We start from the raw sequence: 22,851 nt of genomic DNA on the forward strand, positions 1-22,851 counted from the left end.
AAATATTTTATGCCTTATTCTTGGTGTGACTTTCCATGATCAATAACAGTGGTGTTACATTTTCTCTAGTTGTGTACTCTCTGCCTGACTGAGGCATGATAAGAGTCTTTCACAATGGTTTAGTTGCCTTTTCCAGTCTCATAAACAACAATTTTCCAGAGCATAAACAAGATTTTTTTCTGAATTATCCTAAGAGCTCTTGTGATCAAGCATAGTCAGTTCTACAAACTAGGGTCATGAAAAGTAGACTTCTGTTAATCACATCAATACATACGTGTCCTTCTTCTCAAACTGACATATTGTCATCTCATAGGAACATCTATCTCAACTTACTCTTTTAAGAGAGCTAATTATTATAGTCTTCACATACTTTTCCAAAAATGACAGTGAACATTTCTGAAGTATATTCAGGGGGAAATTGCACAAAATAGACTATTTTGGCATGGTTCAATTAGAAGAAATATCATCTTGGACTTAAATAAAGCTCTTAATGCATTAAAGAACTTATTGCATTACTGCAGGATTTGGGGTATAGAATTCTAAAAGGTTCATGAACTTGCTTTCACCATGGCATAAGAACAAGAATGGCCTAGCCTGCTAGGTAAATGACATTTGATAACAGAATAACAGTGTTGAAAGGGACCTTGGAGGTCTTCTAATCTAACCCCCTGCTCAAGCAGGAGACCCCATACAATTTCAGACAAATGGCTATCTAATCCCTTTTTAAAAGCCTCCAGTGATGGAGCACCCACAACTTCTGAAGGGAAGCTGTTCCACTGGTTGATTGTTCTCACTGACCTTCGTTCTAAATTCCTTATTCTTTGATTAGTTTCTAACTATTGCTTCTTGTATTGATATAATATAGTGAGCATATACAAACTTCATAGTTTGATTTCTTTAAAAACGTGTATTGTACAGCATTCCTGACTTAGATAGATAGATAGATAGATAGCTTTTTTCAGTAATGCCATAGTTTAATTAAAAAATGGCTCAGATTAAATTATATTCCTTCGTTAATATGATTCATATTTATAGAATTATAATACATTGTTAATATATTTCAATTTGATTGAGTATCCAGATGATGCTTTGTTAACATGTCAAATACTAATGTAGGCAGGTTTTTTTTTAAAGGAACACATATAGTAATAGTATATAGAAATATCTAGAAGTTGGTCCAGGCTTTCTGATACCCACATTGTCTTTGGGTTGTCTGAAATAGGAGAGTAGTTACATAATTTTTCTAATATACTCTGTATTTTCTGTCATGGGAGAAGAAAGTATTGTTTTGGGGGGTAGGTATATCCTCATTAATCATTTGGTTGAATTTTGGGTGTTTTTTTTTTAAAGAAACCTGCTTTACTCTTTGTAACATAAAAACAACATTTAAATTGCTGGATGTGCAATTGAAGACCTTATGGAAGTACATTCTGCAAAATATGTTTAAAATAGTGCTGTATATGTGGTCTGTGATCTTAAGATAGTGACACATTCTAGAAAGTTGTGAGAGAGTGGAAATCTGGCTTTTTGTTACTAAAACTAAAACTAAAACTAGCTGAAACTATTAAGTAGGATGACTTTTCTTCAGAGAGTGTATTGAATATTTTTATTTTTGTTATTTCACTTTAATTTTGTTTTAGATACCGTAGTTCATAAGGGAAATTAAAGTGTTGTTAATGGGATTTTGCCTTGGAGCAGATGACAATGATCAGTGTCTCTTCCAAATAATGTATTTCTGACAGTTGTCAGCGTTGTCACCAAGTAGGTGATAAAGCACTGGAAGCCTTGGACAAAGCTGACTTAAGGTATTCTCTGGGGATCCATTCAACATTAGATTGACTCATTATTAAAAGAGAGCTGATCAAGCATGATAAAAGTTCTGCTTATGTGTTTTCTCAGTTAATAGAACGATCAGCAAATGAATTCTTTGTTGGAAATGCTTAGCTTAGCTCCTTTATGGAAATGCTTATGTGAACTATCAACTATTTGAGATTGGTCATGCTAACCTGTTGTACTCTATAATTCTAAATGTTGCTGCAGAATATATAAAAAACAGGTTTTTGTAGCTAATTTACCATGCTGTGAGTTGCATATGTATTTTCTAGTTAAGAAATGTAACAAGTAAAATAACTTTAAAAAATCTTGCCGTCTTCATGAATTTGAGATTAAAAAGTATCAGCAATTGAAATAAAACCTCAATGGATAATCTGAAAAAAAGAAATTGTGTTAGATAAAATCCTTTTATAGAAGCTCCATAGATCAAGCATTCTCAGTTATACTTTGTGGCAGGTGTGGATTGTTTGTATGTTTGTGTTCACATTTGGAAAATTTTCTTCTCTTTATTTTGCTTGTAGTTATGTGTGAAGGGGCGTTGGTCCTACCTGAGATGCACCTTCTTGTTGGGTGGAGACAGCAGCCAGACGTGGGTTCTACTTTTGTGTTCAGATGAAGGACTGAGCCTGTCAATCAAGCTAAATCCCGCCCCTGTTGCTAGGGGCTCCCAGCTTTTGCGAAGGAGGAAGACAGGCTCGGCGTGTGGAAAAAAAGGAGAAGAAATTTAGAGACCAGTCTGCCGAAGGGTGGGGCTGGCTGCTGTCTCCACCTAACGAGAAGGTGCGTCTCAGGTAGGACCAACGCCCCTTCTCCATTGTGGGTGGAGACAGCAGCCAGACGTGGGACATACCAAAGTTCAGTGTCCCAATTCCTGGGCGGGAGCAGTCTGGGCAGAAGACTTCCCCACCACATGTACTCTTTGCAATACTCTCCTTCCAAATGCAGCCTCCGCAGAGGCAAATTTATCTAGCTTATAGTGACTAATGAAGGGGGAAGGAGAAGTCCAGGTAGCCGCCCTGCATATCTCTAGCAATGAAGCCTGTGTAGCCCAAGCAGTGGAAGTCGCCGCGCTCCGCATAGAATGGGCTGTTACGTTGTTCAGTGGAGGCAAGGCACGAAGTTCGTAGGCCTTAGAAATCGTTTGATGGAGCCAGCGATCAATCGTCGAAGTCACCCTGTGTCCTAAAGATACCAGAAGAAAGGAAACAAAGCTTTCGTTAGACAGATACCCGCCGTCTGCTTGAGGTAAATGCGCAGGGCCCTCCGGACATCCAGCTTGTGCCACCGCCGTTCCAAAGGGTGAGAGGGACGAGGACAGAAATCTGGAAGAACAAGTTCCTGTAAACGGTGAAAGGGAGAGTTAATTTTTGGCACAAATGTAGGATCTAGTCTGAGGACCACCCAGTCCACATGAAATACACAAAAGTCGGTTCTCATAGACAGAGCCGCGATCTCAGAAATTCGGCGAGCCGAAGTTATAGCAATAAGAAAAGCCACTTTGCATGACATGAGCCGTAGGCTGGTAGACCTCAAAGGTTCATAAGGAGGATCCGTGAGGGAGTTCAACACTAATGAAAGGTCCCAGGTTGTGTACCTATGTAGCACTGGGGGGCATAAGTTGGTCACCCCACGGAGGAACCTGTGTATCAGAGGCTAGTGAGATAAGGAGGTTAGGGAGTCATAAGTCAGGAGTGATGAAAGCTGCCACCTGTCTCCAGAGAGTCTTGGGCGAGAGCCCTTTGTCCAAACCGTCTTGCAAGAACCACAAGACCTGTACAACTGAAGCCTGGAGAGGCGAGAAGCCCTGGGGCTCACACCAAGTACAAAAGGCCTGCCAGGTGGCCGAATAAATACGGTCTGTGGAGGGTCTCAGAGAAGCCTGGATAGTCTGTATCACAGAGGCTGGTACGTTGTCCCGCTGCAGAATTTGCCACTCAACCGCCAAGCTGTCATTTGTAGCCACTGGGGCTCCGGGTGCAAAATTGTCCCCTGGCTGAGACAGTCACTGGTGCAAGGGATTCTCCAGGGAGGAGACACCAACAAATTAATGAGGTCCGCGAACCATAATCTCCTCGGCCAGTGAGGAGCCGGAAGTACAATTTCCGCCTGCTCGAGTAAAAGTTTGCGGAGCACCCTCGGGATGAGGGGAATTGAGGGAAATGCATAAAGCAGACCCTGAGGCCATGTGGAGTGCAGGGCATCCACTGATTCAGCTTGAGGCGACTGGAACTGGGAGAAGAAGCGCGGGAGTTGCGCATTCTGCGGGGAGGCGAACAGGTCGACCACTAGTGCGCCAAACCGGGCCACTAGGTCCTGGAACAGTCGAGGATGCAGATGCCATTCCGAGTGATCTATTAATTGTCAGCCAATCTGTCCTCACGTTAGTCACTCCTGAAATATGCTCCGCCTTTAAAGAGACTAGACGACGTTCCGCCCACAGACCCAGTCGTTTCGCTTCCAACATCAGAGACTTGGACCTGGTGCCTCCTTGGCGATTTACATGTGCCTTGGCCGATAACGTTGTCGGTGAGCACCAGGACATGGGCACCTGCCACCAGATGATGGAAAGCTCGAAGGGCTAGGAAAATCGCCCGTAACTCCAGCCAGTTGATACTGTGAGAAGCTTCGGAAGCCGACCATTTGCTCTGTGCCACTCGAGAGTTGCAGTGGGCGCCCCAGCCGAACGTTCTGGCGTCGGTTGTCACCACCAGCCAATGTGGCTCGAGGAACAGGCATCCCTTGGAGATGGCCAGAGACCGCCACCATCGAAGCGAGGAGAGCACCGCCCTGGGGACAGGAATCCTGGCTGACGACGTGCCCCTGCCTGCCTTCTGAAAAGGCAAAAGAAACCATTGAAGGTCTCTCAGGTGTAACCGGGCCCAGGGAACTATGGAAATGGCCGATACCATCTTGCCCAACAACTTGGAGAGTAGCAAGGGAAATGCCATCCCGTCTTTCTGAATTCTCGCTATCAGGGACCTCAATTTTTCTTGACGATCTGGGGATAAGAAAACCCTACCATCTACAGAGTCGATAACTGCTCCCAAATGTATAATGTTGGTAGAGGGAGAGAGATGACTTTTCACTGTGTTAATGGAAAAGCCATGAGCTGCAAGGGTCTGAATTGTCAATTGGAGATCAGAGTGGGCCTGTTTGGGGGAACTAGACATAAATGAGAATGTCATCCAAGTAACACTGGAGACGAACTGAATGAAGTCTAAGGTAGGCGGCTATGGCCCCCAAAAGTTTGGTAAAACTACGGGGAGCAGAGGAAAGCCCAAAGGGCAAGGCTCTATATTGGTAATGGGCCCCCGCGTAATAAAAACGAAGGAACTTCCTGTGGGAAGGGAGAATGGGCACATGAAGGTAAGCTTCAGTGAGCTCAATTGAGCAGAGGAGATCACCCCTCCGAATGCCGTCTAAAATGGTCCTCAAGGATTGCATTTTGAACCTACGATAAGCTACAAAGTGGTTTAAATGCTTAACATCCAGAATAGGTCTCCACCGCCTGATGACTTAGGGACTAAGAAAACTCGAGAATAAAACCTCTCCCCAGCTTGATTAAAAGGCACCCGTTGGATGGCTTTAATGTTGAGAAGATGATTAATAGCCAAATCCCTAAGGGATCAATGGACGGCCTGCTGAGAGAAAGGACAGCGGACAAAGGACAAGGGGGGTATGGAGAGAAATTCAATGGCCAACCCCGATTGAATGGTGGCCTGGACCTAACATCCGAAGTAGTACGCTCCCAAACCTTGGCGAAGAGGCCCAATCTGCCGCCAATGGGAGGATCAACTGTACTACTAACAACGGCGACGGATGGAATGACCCCCTCCCCCTCGAAAGGGCCGTCGAGACATGAAGGGTCTGCCCCTTGTAGACCTAACCTGATACCCTCTCTGTCTAGGAACAAAGTTACCAGTGTTACGAGAGGACCCTAAGCCTCCGTCCGATGACCGAAACTGGGGTCGAGGCATGTAAGGAGAATAACGGGACTCCCCCCTATGGAAGACCATAGGCAAGATCTTCCTTTTGTCCTTGGTCTCCACCAGGAAAGCTTCCAAAGGATCCCCAAACAATTTAGTTCCCTTAAAAGGAACCGAAGCCAAGCGCCATTTGTGGTGGGCGTCAGCTTGCCAATGGCGAAGCCACACCAGGCGCCGGGCAGCTATAGATGATGCCAGGGATTTATCGGCGAAGTGGGCCACGTTCAAAGTGGCATCCACCAAGAATTGCACCGCCGCAATAATCTTGTTAATGTCCTGTTTCAATCTCGCGTCCTCTGGTGAAAGTTTTTCGTGAAGCTGACGTAACCACAGGAGGGTTGCCCGATTGAAAAATGAAGCGGTGGTAGCTGACTTAATGGCCCAAGGTGCCCCCTGATGCGCCCTTTGAAGAACTTGTTCCAAACGACATTCCTCCGGGCGAAGACCTTCCTCATGATCCCCAGGAACGGAGGCATTTGACAGCAACGCAGCGATGGGAATCGACCGTGGGCACCTGAAGCAGAGACGACAGTTCTGAGGACACAGTGAAATTCCTACGATCAGCAGATGAGAACACTGGAGCCGAGGCCGGAGATGTCCACTGCCTCTGGATGACATCAAGGAAGAGAGGAGGAGTTGGAACAGCCATTACCGGTTTCGGGGGTTCTGCAAACAAAGGGTCCAACGAACCGTAAACCGAAGGAGGCTCGGGTTGTGAGCTGACACCAAGCTGCCCTGTATTTACGGCCTTAAACAGGAGAGATTTAAACAGAGCCTGCGGAAAGAGACCCGTAAAGGCCAGTTGGTCAGGAGGAAGACCCTCGTCTTCAGATAACTCCGGCTCTTGAGACTCAACCTCTGCAAATGCTGAAGGACTGCTGACCAAGGATGCGGCCGGGGAGTCCAAAGCAGCGAGCGATAGAGCGTCCTCATCCCCTTCTCCGTCGGGAGACCCAGGAGGATCCGAGAGAATGTGTAGGCATGCTCCTGGCGTTAGGCAAGAAATGTGCAGAGATGGATTGTTGTACATCAATGGAAGTCATGTGTTGGATTTTAACCGGGCTCAAATAAGCCTGCATTTGGCCCCAAGCCAGTCTGGCATCCGTAGATGCTTGAACCGGAACAGAAGAAGGAGGAGTGTCCGACCCTTCAGCCATTGTGGATGGAGGAGCAACTGTGTCCGCAGCGCCAGTTGAACTAGGTAGGAGGCCTGTGCCCCACAGATCAGATGAATGAATGGTCAGCGGGCAGTCCTTTAGGAACAGTTGATCTGGAGTAGGTGAAGAATCAGGAGCCCTGGCATCTGGAGGCAAATCGGCAGCCACTGACAGCGGAGGACGATGGGCACCTGCCTTGGCACACAATTTCTGCAGGACCTTATCTCGGCGTTGTTCCACGCGGGAAGAGGCCAAGGAATGTTTGGTGTTTACACCCCGTGGGGCGGATATTTTAGCCCCATGCCTACTAGAACTGTCCTGTGCGAATGGGCAGAAGACTCATTTTGCAAGGCAGACGATTGTTCCTGCACTTTGACCTTGCAGCTGTGCTTTGACTTGGTCAAGGCCTTAGGCATGACTGGCCTTGAAGCGACTCCGAGCAGGAGACAAGCCCTCTTGCCTATAAATAGGCATTACCAATTGGATGTTCCAAAATGGAAGCTGAGTCCAGTAGTCAGTGCTTACAAAATGGCCACCCAATGCCACACGCCAGCGAGGCAGAAGAGAAATGTGGCTGTACTAATTCAGTGCCAGGTAACAGAACCGGTGAAGCAGAAAAACCCCAGTAAAATCAAACAATGCCACAAAACGATCTAAAGTGGCAACCAGTTGGGCTCTAGGCAATTGAGGGCTGAAAGGCACAGGTTAAAACCTGGAGGCCTGAGGAACAAAACTCAACGAACCGCAACTTTAAAATGGCGGCCGGAGGCAACTGAAGCAACGGGAGCATGAAGCTCCACCACTGAAAAGTCCACAAGGCGAAAAGGGCTTGTCAAACAGGCAGAATCGGGCTCCCATGAAGAGAAATAGGTGGCAAATCTAAGCGATCTATAGCCCAATGACCAAAAGCTGACAAGCGGCAAATGGTGGGGAGTGCGAAGCTCCACAAAAAGCCAGGCAATTAGCGTGCTGTAAATTGGCCACCCGCAAAGCTGTGGGAGTGAAAAAAACTCCACAGAAAGCTCGCAAGCCGTAATCGGCGCATCTGGCGTGTCCGGCAAAGCCAGAGGCTTCCGCTCGCCCCACAGGAGCGAAAAGCTCCGCTAGACCTTGTTACTAACCAGTTCCAAGAGAAAGGTTTTTAAAGAGCTCCGAAGTAAAACGAAGAAATTCTGAAGAGAAAACTAATAGCCCAAATCGTGAAGGAGAAGAAGCGTAGTCTAAATGGAGTCCTATGGTCAAAAACGAAGAATCTGAAGCCAAATTTAATACTAAAGCTGAAAAATAGCGAGAGACAAAGATCCACACTAGTGTCCAGTCTGAAGGACAGAGCAAAAGCTGGGAGCCCCTAGCAACAGGGGCGGGATTTAGCTTGATTGACAGGCTCAGTCCTTCATCTGAACACAAGAGTAGAACCCATGCCTGGCTGCTGTCTCCACCCACAATGGAGAATAGTGTAGTTGTATTGCTAAGGATTTAGTTTACAGATCTAGCATATTTTCTGAACATTTAGGAAAAAATAGATAATATCTTTAAGGATTAAAAGATTATTTTTTCACTATATTTAACACCAGTTTTGTTTGTGACCAACAGTCCACAAAAATAGTAACATTCCAAGAAGCATTTATTTTTTTTGCCAGATTCAAAATTCTCCACCTTGAAGTTCCTAAACTTTCTAAAACAGACTCTTGTCTTACAACTTGGGTCTCAAACTTTACCACAGCATTTTGTTGCCATGGTCACTACTTTGTCTACTATAGCTTGGAACCATCAGGAGATTATTATTGTATGTTATAAATTATTTATTACTCCAGTAATTTACTAAATATTCCATTCTTCAAGTTCCAAGTTTTGTTGCATATTTATTGTAAAAAAATGACACAGAGATTCAGATTTATAAATAAAATAAAACCTGCTAAGAAAAACTAACATTTAAAGAGGGATTTTTTTAAAAAAGAAAAAGACATGCTTACCTACTTCAATCTCCAGTGGATTCTATTTGTGGTTGGCTTGATGTTGCCTTAATATATTTGCATGACAAATTCAATTTAGTGGTGCATGAGTGAAGTTTGAATCCTTACTATCGCAATCTGAGGATCCTTTGTTCAGTTGAATCTCTTTGTAAGTTACTTAGTTTCTATGGTTTTTCTCTTTCATATTTCATAAGCCTTAATTCAATAGGGAGCACTAGCATTTTCCTATTAGTATCCATTTATATCTCAAATTATCTATAGGAAAAAGTTTGCACAATTATAGCATTTTGGCTGTAGCAGATACAATTTAAGCACTTCCATTTATCCTGTAGAATCTTCTTGCATAGGTGCAAGGTAAAATCCTGTATCATATATTAACAATTTGATTGATAGCATTGTGATTAATACCAGCTGTCTGCAATTACTGTAAGTTCAAATCTCACCAGGCTCAAGGTTGACTCAGCCTTCCATCCTTTCTAAGGTAGGTAAATTGAGGACCCAGTTTGTGGGGGCAATAAGCTGACTTTGTATAAATATACAAAAGTATGAAGGCTATTGCTTAACGCATTGTAAGCTGCCCTGAGTCTCCGGAGAAGGGTGGCATATAAATCAAATTAAAAAAAACAACAACAATTTGAATCTTGTGACTTGATTTTAGTAGACATAAAGACATTATTCTTTGCTTGTTGATTTCTAAATACAGAGATATGCATTATTTCATTATTTATGGGTTAGATGGTACCTCTTGTTTTCCATTCAGATTATTGCTCATAATTTGAGGAAGCAATCTTTACTCCCATTTCAGAATATTTCAAGGACAGGGAGGGAGGGGGAGAGAGGGGGGGGAGGGAGAGAGAGATTTACCCCCATTACTCCCATTTCAGAAACATTTCAAGGGGATAGACAGACACATATATAGATAGATACTCTTTTACCCAGGTCCAATGTATCTAATATATATCTCTATGTATTCAAATAAGCAAATTGCTTTATTTTATCCCTGTTCAAAATTTCCCTTGAAAATTTTCAGCTCAGTCAAGGCCAATTTTTATCTACATTTATTCTAGTCTATGTTCATTTAAATGTTTCTATATTAAATTCATTGCCAGACACTTACAGGGAGATGCTTCATGAGTTCTGCTGACATTTGGCCAGGGATATTGCAAGGAGAATTTACAGCATTTCTCATGTTCTCTAAGACTACTAGAAATTGTCTTCTTTTCCATTCTTTGTATTTTTCAATACATAGATGCAAACACAGAGTTCTTTCTTGAGAATGTTATAAGTTGTAGGTGGGAATAAAATGTGTAAAAGTTTTACCTTATTGGTTAATATTATGGACATGCTTGATTTTGGACATAAAACACACTAATAGTTGAATATAAGATATATGTATGCAAATCTTTCTGAATTCAGTGAGATAAAGATAACCTAATTCACAAGACTTTCAAAAAAACTAGTCACAAAGAAATAAATCCCCCCAAAATGTATTTGACTGGAATATATGTCTCCCAAGCTTCTGCTTTATGGTTGCATATTGTCCTCTCAGTAAAATGGCAGTGTCAGCTAAGTAAAGAATGTCAGTAGACGCCAGAAAAAAGGATAGTTGTCAGAGAAGAAGGGCAATAAATGAGATCAGAGTTAAATATATGCCTGTCACATTCTAGCAGCTGGCTTAAGCCCTGCTGTTGTTGTTCAAATACACTGGCCTTAAAAAGGAAGCAAATGTATTGTAGCCCACATATGAAGAAGGAAACAGCTGGTGGATTTATCACTCTTCTTAACTGACAGAGAAGGTCAGACTTAAAAAAAAATGAAGTGAGTTTTATATTCTTTGTGTAACAAATTTGAAATTGGGGATAAGACTCAAACAAATGGGCATTTGCATTCATGTATGAGTCCTGTAGATATTTATGTCATTAATTATAGTCTCTTCTTAGGCATACCACTGCATATCACTGTGACTGTATGTATGTATTCTATGCTATAGAAATGATCTAAAGTGTTGTTCTATCCCTATACAAAAGTGGAGAAGTCACAGGTTACATGTAGTGATCCATTATTATTTTCATTTCCTAGATTGGAGAAGGTCAAAATTTTCAATCTGATTTCAAGAGCTTTAAAAAGAATATTGGTAATCTAAAGCCTTCAGAGACTTAAAGACACTAATTTCAGGCCTTTAAAAAAAGCTGTCATACCACATTTACAGTTTTGGTCCTGGTCCTGGTTTATTTTCAGAAATCTACCCTGTTTACAGAGTTCCAAGCTCCTTAATATGATTTTTTCCAACCTTTTGTTTGAGCTGATATAACAAACTCTGGTATAGTGTTTGGGTCAGTTGGAAGTTGAATTCTAGGTTTAAACTTCCTGGTTTTTACTTTCAGAGTTGAATTACGTAAGGTTATAAGATAAAAAGTAAGTTTTAAGAATAATGTTCATTAAATAAAATGTGATCGGTAGTATAACAAACAGTTCTTACATAATAATGCTAAATCTGGAGAAAAGACAAATACACTCAGTGTGGAATATTTTATTCCCAATTTTCCACAAATAGCTTTTTATTTTGTATTCATTTATTATCAAAGATATAGTTGCCCATCTACCAGAAGGAACAGGGAATGGGCAGCAGAATAAAAGCACAGTGCACTAAAAACAAAAAGGTAATCTAAGGCAACAGTGTTGACAATTAAACTCGTCAATCATCCTTTCTCCATTGTGGTGGAGGTAACATCCAGGAATGGGTAGACCTCGTCTGCTAACCAATTGGACTGAATCTGTCAAAGCTGTGAGGACACGTCTCCTTCACCAACGGTCCCCAGCTTTTGACTCAGTCCTAGCTAGACAGCTATATTACCACTGAATACCAGTGTGAAGAGCTTTTAGCTTGAGCGCGCTGAGGGCCGCACAGCAACAGGTCAGATCATCAGGTGATTCTGACAGGGCAGCGAGCACGAGCTTCGCTCAAAGCAGCTGGCCCTGGGGCTTCGGAGAGAGCAGGATTCAGCACTCCTCCGCATTCTGGCTGGGCAAGAACTGTGTACTCCGGCATCAGTTGAGGGTGCGCTCGGCTGCCAGGTGAGCCTGGGACTGTCAGATGGACATCCGCCACCTCGGAGCCATAGCCCCCAACGATTCGAGCCCCTGCCCGGTCTCTGGGCATACTTGTAAGTAGCCGCTCACCACATTTTCAGCAGCAGCGCCCTTGCTGGGTGAGCCTGCTAGGCGGCAGATTCAAAATGGAGAAAGTGGCTGCCGCTTTAAGTGGAGAAGCAGCTTCGGTGGAGGCAAGCCCGGTTTTCTAATCGGATTGGTTAGGCTGCAGGGGCCTCGGGACCGAGGCCTGCAAGCAAGAGACCCTTGGCAAAGCTCTCTAAGAGCTCCAAGTCCTATGCGAAGGATTCTAAGGCTGCAGAACACGAGGCTGTGAGGTGCCAGAAGGCGATAGACCGTGAAGTGGCCAGGGTGCAGAAGGAAGCTGACCATCGAAGGGAAGCACCTCACGCTATCTGTCAGGCTGGGTCCCACCAAATTGTGGGACAACAGTTGGAGCTGCGTGATGTTTTTGACAGCTGGCCTCCACAAACATGGTCTCCAGATGGTGCTGCAGGCTCCAATCTGCCCAGCAACAGTGAGTCCTATTTTGGCTCACTTCCAGACCCCTTTTTTACTGTAGCTGCCTGGCAATAGCCCTTAAGGCAGAAAGCCACCTTTACCCCAACTGCAGCGGGGCTCTGCTCAGGGAGAACACAGGGGCTTCAACTCCCTGTTGGTATGGGAGCCTTGATTTCAGAGGCAATCAAGCAGGGAATAGCAACAGGCTTACAACAAAGCCAGAGAGCTGGTTCAGTTCAATCTGACCACCCCTTGCCTCCAGATCTCCCTCCACTGGCCCAGGCTTTAGGGGACTTTTTGGCCATGCAGGAACTATATTTCCCTGCTTCCTCTAATCAATCACCCTCAGAGGAAGAGACATACAGGGACCTAGAATTGTCAGAGGATGAAGGCTTAATGCCTGACCAACCAGCCTTTGCTGGCCTTTTTCGTCCAGCCTTATTCAAATCTTTGCTTTTTAAAGCAAAAAATACTGCTTGAATGGGAACCCATCTGCCGATGCCAGATCCAACATCAGAGGCTGCTGATACTCTGGACTCGCTGTTTTCTGAACTGACCACAGAGGCCGAGGTGGTTCCTTCACCCAGGCTGTTTTTGGACATTGTGCATAGGCAGTGGGCCTCTCCTGGGGCAGCAGCAAATCCCAGTAATCTGGACAAGAGATTTTATAAAATGTAGTCGATGCCCCAGTGGCAGCATTAGCTGCACCTTCTGCGATGGCAGATTCACCGGAGGATGCCTTCCGGCCTGAAGACAAACGGGTGGCACAATCGCTTAGGAGGGCCCACCAGGCTGCTGCTTGGGCAGTTAAAGTGTCCACAGCAGCTTCCTTTTTAAATAAGGCTTCATTGCTCTGTTTGCGACAACTGCAGGACAGAATTCCCACGGGGGACATAAGCTGTCATCAAGACTTTAACAAATTAGCAGCAGCTATGGAATTCTCCCCAGACGCCATACTCAACGTGGCAAGGTTCGTGTCTAAGGCCATTGCCTCTTCAGTGGCTACCAGAAAATTCCTGTGGCTCAACCAGTGGCTGGTGGACGCCAAACATAAGTGGAGGCTGGCCTCTGCCCCGTTCACAGGGGAGAGGTTATTTGGGGACTCCTTGGATCCGATTCTGGTTGAGTTCAGAGACAAACGTAAGATCCTCCCATGAGGATCCCGATGAGCCCTCCGCCTTACTTTCGCACCAGTCTTTTCAGGGGTCGGACAGCGACTTTGAACTACCATGCTCACAGCACCCCTTCTTTCAGAGGCAGGACCAGCAACAGGATAGGGCGGGGAGGTATAAACAGTTTTCCCCCAAATGGCCCTTTCGTGGGGGGAGGAAGTTGTTCCTTCAGATGCCAGAAGTAACTGCACCACTAACCCTCCCATTGGTGGCTGCCTGGCCTTTTTTGCCAGCTGTTGGGAGAACATTACCATGGATGCCTGGGTCCTGGAGATGGTCAGGTCGGGCTTCTCCCTAGAGTTCCTCTCCACACCCCCGAGGTTTTTCATTTGCTGTCCTGTTTCACAGCACAGGTTGAAGAGAGTCCTTATGGAAACTGCTATTCAACATCTATTGGATATTCATGCAATCCAACCGGTTCCAGGGGACCAAGAGGGGATGGGATTCTATTCCATCCTCTTTGTGATTCTAAAGGCCTCCGGGGGGGGGGGGTGTTGAGGGCAATTCTGGACCTGAAACAGCTAAACCGCCTTGTAACCTATAGGCGGTTCAAGATGCAGTCACTTCAGTCCATTTTGGACGGAGTCAGAGAGGGCGATTTCCTTACCTCCATTGACTTGTCAGAAAGTTACCTGCATGTTCCTATTTTACTGGAACACAGACAGTATCTCCATTTTTCTTACCAAGGATGACATTATCAGTATAGGGCCTTGCCATTCGGCCTATCGTCAGCACTCAGGGCATTCACAAAACTATTGGCTGTGTTGGCGGCACATCTCCGGGCTCTTCCCATGCGTGTCCAGTGCTACTGGCATGATATCCTGATCCAGTCCGCCTCTAAGCCGCAGGCGAGTCAGGATCTTAAAATCACCATTCAGGTGCTTCAGAACCACGGGTTTTCCATAAACACACCAAGAGCCATTTGATGCCAACAAACCATTTGCTTCATTTAGGAGCAGAAATAGACACCATTGCGTGCAAGGTACACATCTCCCAGGAGCGCCAGACGAGTATAAAACAATTGGTAGGTCAGGTCAGGAGGGAACATACGGTACCCCTGGCCAATCTCACAGCTCCTGGGTAAGATGGTGTCCTGCATTTCCATCGTGCCTTGGGCATGTTTGCACGCCAGGTCGCTCCAATGGTTCCTCCTGCCTTACCAGAGGAAAGGCAGGAGCAATTCCCTGTCCAAGGTCAGGGTACCACCGGAGGTGATCCGTTCCTTACAATGGTGGGCTTCCAGGCAATTTCAAAGGGAAGTTTCTTCAAAGAACCGGAACACCTGACAATTATGACAGATGCTAGTCTCTTTGGCTGGGGAGCACATCTCCAAAATAGGATGGCCCAAGGACAGTGATCACAGGCAGACCTGAGCCACAAGATAAACTGACTGGAACTCAGGGCAGTATACCTGGCCCTCAAACAATTCCAGGACATTGTGTCGGGCAGACGAATCTTAATTCTGACCGACAATATGGCTACAATGTAACTGTCAGGGAGGAACCCACTCCAGGACCCTTAAGAGAGAGGCAGAATGACTATACTTTGGGCAGAGAGGCTCCATTTGTTCCTAAGGGCAGAGCTTATTTCAGGGGCCACAAATGTACAGGCAGATTGGCTTAGTAGGACCATAGTCGATTATTTGGAGTGGCTCCTGCACCTGACTTTGTTTCAGGAGCTGACTGAGTGCTTCGGGTGGCCAGCTGTGGACCTCTTCGCTACCCAAGACAATGCCCAACTATCAGGGTTTTTCATGAGGTTTGCGGTACTGAGGGCAGAAGGGATAGGTGCGTTTTGCAGCCCTTGGCTGCGGGAACTACTATATGCCTTTTCTCCCCTTCTCCTCATCCCGAGGGTTATACAAAAGATTTTGGTGGAAAGAGTGGAGGTGCTGCTCCTGGCACCACACTGGCCCAGGCAACCATGGTTTCCTGACCTGGTCACCCTGTCACTGGCCAGCCCTTGGAGGATACTGCCGGACAGAGTCTCCCTCAGCCAGGGGGCCTTGGTCCACCTGGACTCACAGTGGCTACAGTTGACCTCCTGACGTTTCAGAGGAGTCTCTGATCCAGGACAATTAGTCCTCGAAGGTGATAGACATGATACAAGCTTCCAGGAGACTTTCCATCAACCAAATATATGATGCGACCTGCAAGGCATTCTGCTCCTGGTGCTCCAGGTTGGATTTGGACCCAACATCTGTATTCATGCCCCAGATACTGGAGTTTCTCTAGGTGGGGCTTGACAAGGGCTATCACCTAACATGATCCCGTCGCCAGGTGGCTGCCATGTCCTTGGTCCTCTCTTGTGGGGATCTGGAGTCCCTCACTCAACACCCAACCGTATGCAGGTTCATTAGGGGCACAACGAACCTACGGCCTCCAGTGGTTCACAGATACCCTACTTGGGACCTTACGAAGGTACTGCATGTGCTGACCGAGGCCCCATTTGAACCACTGAGATTGGCCACATTGCTCTTCCTAACCTGCAAGGTGGCTTTCCTGGTAGCCATCACATTGGCTAGACAGATTACAGAGCTGGCGGCACTCTCAGTCAGGAAAGATCTCTGTGTTTTCCATCCTAACATGGTGGTATTGCAGTTGGACCCTTCTTTCTTCCCCAAAGTGAACTCATGGTTCCACAGGGCCAGGGCCCAGGAGCTTATACTGCCTGACTTCTGCTCGGGCACCATCCATGCCCTGGAGAAGAAGTGGCACACTTGAATGGACGTGAAGAGGGCCCTCCGCATTTACATTAAGAGGACTTATCCCTTCAGGAAGACAGAGTTGCTCTTTGTGTCTTTCCAGCCAGCTTCCCTAGGCACCAAGGCCACTCCATCGACTGTGGGCTGCTGGATTTGAGCATTTATCGCCAAATCCAAGCCCTTCTGTTGCCGAGATGGATCACAGCCCATTCCACAACGAATGCGGCCACAACAGCGGCATGGGCAACCCAAGCCTCTATTGAGGAGGTTTGTCGTGCAGCTACATGATCCTCTCCATCCCCTTTCATCTGACACTATAAGCTGGACTCCTTCGCTTTGGCTGAAGCGGCTTTTGGCAGGTGGGTCCTCCAGAGGGTCCATTCTGATCAGGGGACCTCGGACCAGACTGCGGCCCACCCGTGAGGACCCAGTTTGTGGGGGCAATAAGCTGACTTTGTATAAATATACAAAAGTATGAAGGTTATTGCTTAACGCATTGTAAACCGCCCTGAGTCTCCAGAGAAGGGCGGCATATAAATCAAATTTTTTAAAAACCAGTTTTGGTATGTCCCAGGGGTGAAATCCAGCAGGTTCTGACAGATTCTGGAGAACCGGTAGCAGAAATTTTGAGTAGTTCAGAGAACTGGTAGCGGAAATTTTGAGTAGTTTGGAAACTGCCAAATATCTCCTCTTGCTGGCCCCAGAGTGGAGTGGGAATGGAGACTTTGCAATATCCTTCCCCCAGGAGTGGGGAGGGAATGGAGATTTTGTAGTATCCTTCCCCTGGAGTGGGGTGGGAATGGAGATTTTGCAGCATCTTTCCCCTGCCACACTCACCAAGCCACACCACACCCACCAAGCCATGCCCATAGAACTGGTCGTAAAAAAATTTGGATTTCACTACTGGTATGTCCCATTCCTTGATGCTATCTTCACCACAATGGAGAAAGGGTGTTGGTTTTACTTGATATGCTCCTTCTCGTTGGGTGGAGATAGTATCCAGCCCCACCTTAGAGACTGTCTGGTCCTAGGTCCAACGGGGAGAACATCGGAACAAGACACATTGAGTCTCTATGCCTTCGCCAAAAGCTTTAGTCCAATAGGCTAGCAGACAAAGTCTACCCATTCCTGGGTGCTGTCTCCACCCAATGAGAAGGAGTGTATCAGGTAAGATCAACACCCGTTCCATGCCAAATCCCTAAAAATCCTGGTCTCAATATTGCTTTTCTGAAGGCCAACAGAATTAAACCCGTGTGTATATCCAGGAACTTGTTCCATATGGTAGGCATTGTGACAGAGAAAGCATCCTTCTGAGCCCTCACCAGGTGACACTTTTTACCAAGGTGGCCCAGACCACTCCCACACTGCTTCCTCTAGTAAGATAAGCAGAACCCATTATGGATAAGCACATAATCTGGGTTATGCCATCTAAGGCTCTAAAAGCTATAATCAAACCACCAGTTGGAAATCTACTGAGAACTAGTGTAATTTACACAGTACTGGTGCTACTTGGGCATACCTCAGTGTACCTTACTGCTGCCCATGCCTCTGAATTTTGAGTTAGCTGCAGCCCCATGAAGATCACATTGCAGTAGTTTACTCACAAGTAATTATGAGCAGTGCCTCCCTCCCCACTAGGAATCTCACCAATCTAGGAAAGGGATCAATTGATGCACTAATTTCTGCAAAGTAAATCCTAGCCACAGATGCCTCTTGCTCTTCAAGCAGGAGCCACAAGTTTGATAGAATCCTCAGTCACCCAAGCCAGAGTTAAAGATAGCAAATCACTAGATACAGGCACCCTAAAATCCTTGATCTTGTTGAGATTGAGAGGTAGGTGGTTCCTCCCCATATTAGCCTATATGTTTTTATTAGATTAACATACAATTTTTTCTTCAGGAGATCATGCTGGGCCTAATCACAAATGTTATTTTATCTGCAGAACAACTCTGTCAAGTCAGCTTGTGTATTTCCATGGCTGAGGGAAATTTTTAACCTCTATTTTCCCAGTCTCATTTTGATATCTCAACATACATATATTAACCATGGGTGAATAGGTCGGCAATATAAATCTAATGAATGAATAAATAAATAATACCATGTTTCCCCGAAAATAAACCCTCCCCTGAAAATAAGCCCTCCCCGAAAATATTTAAACATGTGTGCAGCCAGTCCTCGCCATTTCCTCTGGTTAGGGTTAGGGAGACACAGCTGGAAATCAGGTAAGACAGCAAGAGGATTCCCATCTCGCTCCATGTGCCCCAAAATAATAAGACCTCCCCAAAAATAAGGCCAAGCACTTATTTTGGGGTTCAAAAACCTGCAGAATTAAACATGTATTTAAATAGGAGAGTGAAATAGGAAATATACTGCTTTGAGCTTGTGGGGAAAACAGCCCTGTTATTTCCCAGCTATCTTTGGATGCAATAAAGTTTAAAATGGTCCCAAATTCTACATTTAATATGATAGAAAATGAAGTGTATTGAGTTTTTCAACTATAGAAGACATTAAAAACTGAGAACAAGCATGTTGCTCTCTTATTTTTCACCTCACAGTAGAATGATAGCTTTTGCTGATTGTTAACAATCTTTTACCCAACACACACAAAATAATCTATTACATGAAAAATTGATCAGAGGAGGGGACTAAAACAACTATTTTTTGAGATCAAAAGAAGTATTTCAGAAAACTGATTCATTCATTATGCTAAACTTCCGAATGTCTCTCTGTCTCTCTCTGTGGCTCTGTCTCTGTCTCTCTGTCTCTGTCTCTCTCTCTCTCTCTCTCTCTCTCTCACACACACACACACCATTGTACAATAGGCACAGTGATGATCATTCACTCTCCAAAGGTTTCCAGATAACCAAAAATAAAGGCACCAGGCTAATCTATAAAGGAAGATTGTTCCATAATATGGTTTATGTGCGTAGTGATAATAGTGGGGAGGTTGCATTCAAAAATATTGTAGCTACCTTCATCTTATATGCCTGGCAAACATTAAAGATGTTGATGGCAAGTTTGCACTGCACAAATTGGTTGAACCATTTCTATGTGAGAACAGTGTTCCCATTATTATCTCTGTGCCAAATTGTATAGTGTTCTATTGGCCAAACCCAACCTTCTAATTGTCCCTAGAATCCTAGTGAAACAAGGGCAGCAACTATAAATGAGGTGTAATAGTACTATAGCAATTCTGATTCTTCACCACGTTTTTTACCATATAGTTTCTGATTGGCAGCCTTACAGTACGTAGAGTGGATTGCAGTAATCCAAATGGGTAATAAGTTATTGGTAGGAGCTTTATTTTTTCCCCACATGCCTGGATTGAAGTGCCTTACAAATGCCTTACTAATAAACTAAGATCATATATTTTTTCATATTTCTTAGAAAATATTTTGAAATATTTCTTCATAGAAATGTCTATAACTACAGTATGCAGTCTTTTAAAATAACTTTAAAATAATCATTTTTGCTAAAATTGTACATATTTTACTGATTTAAGGATAGTACGCAAATACCAAGAGCATAATAAAGTTGTGCTTTTGATTCATTGCTATATTTGTTCTCTCTTTCATTGTTATTCTTGGTGATGCTAAAAACATATATAGTGCTACATTCATTCTATCTATCATTCTTAGTGACAGAATAAACAGCTCAGTATAAAAACCAAGATCAGTACAATTTTAAACAGGTTCTCCAATAATTTTGTATTTGTATAATTTAATACATTTATAGAGAGTAGTTGTATTATGTTTTATTAATAAATATTGGCTAACTGTAGGACAAGGGATGATACTTGGGGATAGAATGAAAAGGGGGAATCGGCCTAGAATCCTTACAGAGCCGCAAAAGAAACTAAGTCTATTTCCCCTTGAGTGCCATTAGATGTACCAATTTTAGTTGAGAGGATTCATCTGCATAAGCTTTTACCAATAAATCAGTTTAATTGAACCTTTGCATGTTGACCTAGCCTGACAGCTATATTTCATTTCTTAAACATATATTTTTAACTGGATTCTTTTTTTAAAAGAACATAAATAGAATTAATTCCTAGTTTCAAGTTTCGTACATACAAAATATGGTTAAAAAAAAAAAAAGGATTGAAAAAATTTCCTGGAAAAAAAGAATGGACATTGGTTCTCTACTATTTTTAATAAAATTAAATTGCTATTTTCATTAAATCACCAGGAGGAAAACTTTATTTTAAAGGTTAAACTACATTGTACTGAAATACATTGTACTGAACAGTTATATTATCCTTATGGGAAATGACATCGATTACTTCATATTAATTATTAAGTGGAAAACCAAGGAACAAGCATTCCAGAATAATTTAATTTCTAGGAGTATATTTGGGAGTATTGGGGGGCATTTGCCATTAACATTCACATAATATTCTGTCTGGGTTATCTGAGTACGTCTACTTCTTCAGCAGACAGACAGACAGACAAACAGATGGAGCCAGTTATCTTGTTTTATTCAGCCTTGCTAGATCACAAGGTTTTGAATTTAGGTTGCACTTAAAATCCCTCTTTGGAATAGAAAGATTTCTAAAGTTTAACAAAGGTAATCAAGTAAAAATTGAGATAGTCACAACAAGTTATGTAAGGCTGACATTGTGTATGAAAAGATAACAGTTTTTAACCCGATAAAGTAAACGATCAAGAACAGATAGAAAACTTCTCAAATTAAGCAAACAGCATTGAAAAGAAATACAGATAGTCCTCTGCAATTGGAACTGGCAACCCAGTAACTAAGCAAATTAGTTGAGGAGATATCATGGGACTGTGCTGGACAGATGTCAATTCCGCTGAGTGGTTACGTGCAACATCATTTGACTATCACTTGCAACTTCCTGTTGACTTCCCCATTGACTTTATATGTGGGAAGCTGTTAAAATTGCAAATGGTGATCATGTGACTGAGGGGACATTGTGATAGATGCAAGTTGAAGGATTAATTGTAAACCCAAATCATATCTTTGGTCGCTGAACAACATAGTTAATAAGTGAGGAATGTATGCAAAAGCTCTTTCATGGCTAATCAGAATTTTCCTTGCCAACTTTTTTTATTGTCTCCAAATCACCTGGGTCTTTTTGAACATTGGTCCTAAATTTCTAGACTTGGTCATATGAAATCTGTTCCTTTAAGGATATTGTTTCTGCAGAAATCTTCAGCCAATATTCCCAAAGAAACTTGCAAGTTTGTCACCTATCCTTCTACCTCTCATTGGAGACAATGGTCTATATTTAGATAATACTGAAGTCACCAGGTAATCACCCATTTGTTCCCTTAAGGATCCTTTAGGTCTTTTATCTACTGTACATGCATAAATATATTGTAGAACCTTTGATAGCTAAAATAGTGAAATGCATTTTTTAAAACGGGTGACAAATATAGATGCTTTCCTTTCTCTGCCTCATTTTTTCCCCTGTTGGATTTCATTTGAAGTATAGACTTAGCTGTCTGTACAGGATAAATAGTGTCTCCATTTGCCTTTTCTCTTCCCTAGGATAAACATGAGATCTATATAGGAGTTTTTTGCCTCATGTATGGAGCAGTTAAGCATTTGAAAAGATTTTGAGGCAAGCAGTAAGACAGAAGAATGCAAACATTTTAATTAGTGGACATCTGTGGATTTTTATTTTTTTTTTAAATTTGATTTATATGCCGCCCTTCTCCGGAGACTCAGGGCGGCTTACAATGCGTTAAGCAATAGCCTTCATACTTTTGTATATTTTATACAAAGTCAGCTTATTGCCCCCACAAACTGGGTCCTCATTTAACCTATCTTAAAAAGGATGGAAGGCTGAGTCAACCTTGAGCCTGGTAAGATTCGAACCTGCAGAAATTGCAGGCAGCTGTGTTAATAACAAGATGCATTAAACCACTGTACTACCAAGGCTCCTTAAGATCATATTGTTGGTGCTGAAGCTACAATGGATAAGACTAACCTTAATCTTTTACTAAATGACTGTCATTCAATAAAGCATTGGACTTAAAACTAATAAGAAAGAAAATAATAAAGTATATAATCACTGGAGCTATTTCTATTTTCTCATTTTTAAAGAAAGTTTATAATGTGTTATTAGAACTTCAGTAGTTAGGTTAATGAATATATTCTTATGCAGTAAACAGTAAACAGTTTTTAGCTACTATAGCTTTTGATCTGGTATTGATTAGTCTATTTTGTAATAGTGCCTCTTTGGATTGCTACTCAGCCTAATAGTGATGCCTCCTGATCACTATAAAGCTAGTAGTGAATATTCACGTTCAGAAATTGTCTACAGATCACCTGATTAATTCCAGAGAGAGAGAGGGAGAGAGTGTTAAGAGAATTAGGGGGACCAAGGAGGTAACATGCACTTCTTAAACTCAGCTACTTAACTTCTAATTCCAGCTTGCTATTTGTGCC

The 22,851-nt window shown here is 43.5% G+C and overlaps 1 protein-coding gene across 7 annotated transcripts in view; it reads left to right on the plus strand.

Moving 5' to 3' along the window:
- QKI (QKI, KH domain containing RNA binding) overlaps positions 1-22,851 on the plus strand; it is a 146,974-nt gene that overhangs the window by 42,655 nt on the left and 81,468 nt on the right. The gene's annotated exons all lie outside the window — the stretch shown is intronic.

This window comes from Pantherophis guttatus, chromosome 1 (assembly GCF_059756535.1).
Source record: "Pantherophis guttatus breed Tessera chromosome 1, ASM5975653v1, whole genome shotgun sequence".
NCBI lineage: Eukaryota > Metazoa > Chordata > Lepidosauria > Squamata > Colubridae > Pantherophis > Pantherophis guttatus.